Below are 3242 nucleotides of genomic sequence, written 5' to 3'. Positions count from 1 at the left end.
GCTGCAAGACTGTAGCAGAAAAATATTGCCTTGGCAATGCTAGGATCAAATAGACTTGTTCAAATCGTAATTGTATGGTTTGCCATTCTTAAAACTGCATCTCCTACACGGAATTTAGTTTTAGCACTCTTCAGATAAAGTTGTCTTAAACGTAAAGAAAACCATCAGATTTTAACACTAAAACAAAAGTCCCATCTTCAGCAGAGGTTCTCTTCAGTGTTTGAGTCATTTAAATAAGGAGAAGATTCTTTGTGGTAGCTGTCTCTACTGGGAATTGTTTTGACTTGGGTTTTTTGTTGTTCATTGTTTTAATTCAAGTGGATTTTCGTTGTAAGCAAATTGATTTTGATCTGGTCTAATACTTACTTACCAGACACAGTTTAGTTTAAAGCAATGCTGTATGTAATGTTTCAGTGCACTAATTTGATAGGAGAAAGTACAAACTAATGCCTGTCAAACTGGATTTTGCCCACAGTGTCTTTGGTTCTCTAGCAAACCGATTGATTCTCTACCTCTCAACTCGAACCCACCAACCACACGTTCCTAAAGGGGACAAAAAGAGAGCTTCAAGCTGACAGGCCAAATCTGACTTGCACAATACTGTAAAGGGAACAATTGCAGGAACTTTTCAAACCTGTTAATATTGGACAGTCTGAAAGATCATCTGATTTTTGGAGTTACAACCATCTCTAGCACCAGCAATGTGCCAGAGTCCTGGCTCTTGTGAGAGTCTGGGAAGACTTCAGGAAGACTGAACTAAAGATGAAAAGATAGATTCTTCCCAAAGGATCTGCTGTGTTCTGTTCAGAAAATGACCCAGCCTCTGAAAAATGCTGGACTGTTGCTGTGCATACGTCTTGCCTGTGTGCTAAAGCTGCATGGAGAGCTGATGTCCTGTAACCGTAAGAGATGATCGGAGAAGTTGTCTGCCATCTGTGGGGAGTTGAACTGGGGTCGAGGAGGAACACTGGGTGCCTCAATATTAAGTGCAGGGCCTTGCCCAGTGAAGGACATCTTACAGATGCACTTTATTTTTTTTAATCTCTGTATCTATGGCTTGTTTCTAATGTTAGCAGAACTTTGTCTTAAAGCCTGCAATAAAGTACTATTGAATCTAGAGGGGAAAATCAATGCATTTTCTTATCTATAGTGCTGTTAAAATTGTTGTAAATAGTTCATGATTTGTATTGAATTTGAATATGAAAATGTAAATAAAACTATATTTTGATGACCCTGACTGACGTTAAATGTTGATTTCCACCAGCTCTTATATGGAAACAGGTGTTCAATTTGCCCTGTCCCACAACCCCAAAACTTATTCTGTTTTGGGAGGCCAAAAAGCAGCAGTGCTTGTTCAAACTGATTTGAATGAGTGTTAATTATGTGCAGGGTGCTACTGTTACATGAATTGAAATTGTGTGGAGAGGCTTAAGCCTAGTAGCTGTACTCCATATAAAAGAAAAACCAAGCAGCTTAGGCTGTGTTCAGTGAGCTGCTTGAGACACCTCTGAGTTGGTCTTTTAGGCATGTTTGGCATAAGGCAGTCTTACATGAACTCTTCAGACTAGACAGGTTCCATCTCGCTTTCCTCTGTCACGTTGCTCAGCATCCCTCCCTTGCTCAAAATTTTATGGTTGCTTTGTAAGACAAGACATTTTAAAAGCAATTAAATGCCCTTTGTTCTGTACTATACTATTAGATGTAGTAAAAACTTGTCATCCCCCAGGCCAGTTTGGTAGTAATTAGTCTTGTGCTGCTTTTTAGCTCTGTTCCAACTCTAGTCTAGGAAGCATTGGTTGGTTATGGGCTCAAATTGCAAAGCTGAGTGTAACTGGACTTCACTCCGAAGTTGTGTTTTGCTGTGATCACCTTTCTATGCTATATCTGAAGTGCAGAGCAAAGAACAGCCAAGCAGTAAATACACAACTGAACACTTAAGTTGAAATGAGAATGAAAAAGCTTTTATAAATTTATTGTGGTATTTAAGCTGTAATGTAGCAGAATTTAATGATGATATGCTCTCATGAAATCATCTGCCAGTCTTCTGTGTTTTAATAGGAACAAGATTTGACCTTCAAAAAAGGGGAGGATTCAAGTCAATTCAATACATTGAAAGGTGCTTTTGCTCTTTTTTTCTGTTCCAATCTATACATTTGGGTTGCTTTGTTTATAGGATTCAAGCCTTTCTACTTACTGTCTTTTAAGAGTAATATACCTGCCTTTTTGCCAGTACTGGTATTTTTAAGGGTAAACTGGATGCACAGCATTTTTTCAAGGAATGCACTATTGGAGTACCGGGCAACGCAGCAGTTCGTATCACTGAGCTCATACTAATGCAGAATCAGATGATGCTTATGTGTTCTGTAAAGATGTGGACTTGCTTGGAGCTCAAGGCACTTATACTAATTTTCAGGAAGATTTTAGGATTCTTGTATCAAATCTGAAGTACTGCTAAAGTAATAAATGCAGTGTTTGTACCAGAACAGTATTTAAGCTACTGCTAGGCAGAAGAATTTAATGCTTCTCTAGTTTTGCAGCTTACCTTGCAAGTCTGCCATGTTCTTGTGTGTGCAGATTTATTTGTAAATATTAGCTATGCAAGGGTTTTTGTTTAACAATGAAAGTGTGCAAATTTCATGTATGCAGTCTATGATACTGAACTTGGGTGCGTTGCTATCTGACAAAAAACCCACTTTCTTATTTCGCTGAACTCTGCAGAATTTTCCCCTTTAAGAACATTGCTACAGTTCTTCTTACCTGCTTTAAAGAAATTTCAAAGCTCCACTGTCACTTTGTATTTTCAAGTTCCCATGGATAGCAGCTGTCTTTAGCTGACCCTGCCTAGAGCACCGTGCAGCAAATTTTTTTTTTTTTGGTGATGCTATGGGCTTGTATGGCTTTGTGTTCTATATGCATGTATATGTGCAACTATGGCATGATAGACTATTTCCTCTAAGCAAGAGGCAAACAAGAATGTGCCTGGGGATAGGGTTGTTCCCAAAAGGCAATGCAAGCTTGCCGTTATTGTGCAATAGTTGTGGGTTTTGCTATATAGATGCTGTTTGCATGTAAGATGCTGGAAATTATGTGCCCAGGAGTGGTAACGGTTGCTAAAATGTGTGCCTATCGACTCTGTTAATAGTCCCATTGAGTCACACAGACGTGTCAATTATTCTGCCCCCAAAGAGAAAGCAGAACAGGCTCCAGTATCGTTTCCAAGTGTTTACTCACGGCTGTCATTT

The sequence above is a fragment of the Phaethon lepturus genome, unplaced genomic scaffold (genome assembly GCF_000687285.1).
Source record: "Phaethon lepturus isolate BGI_N335 unplaced genomic scaffold, ASM68728v1 scaffold28020, whole genome shotgun sequence".
Lineage (NCBI taxonomy): Eukaryota > Metazoa > Chordata > Aves > Phaethontiformes > Phaethontidae > Phaethon > Phaethon lepturus.
This window is presented reverse-complemented; position numbering follows the sequence as displayed.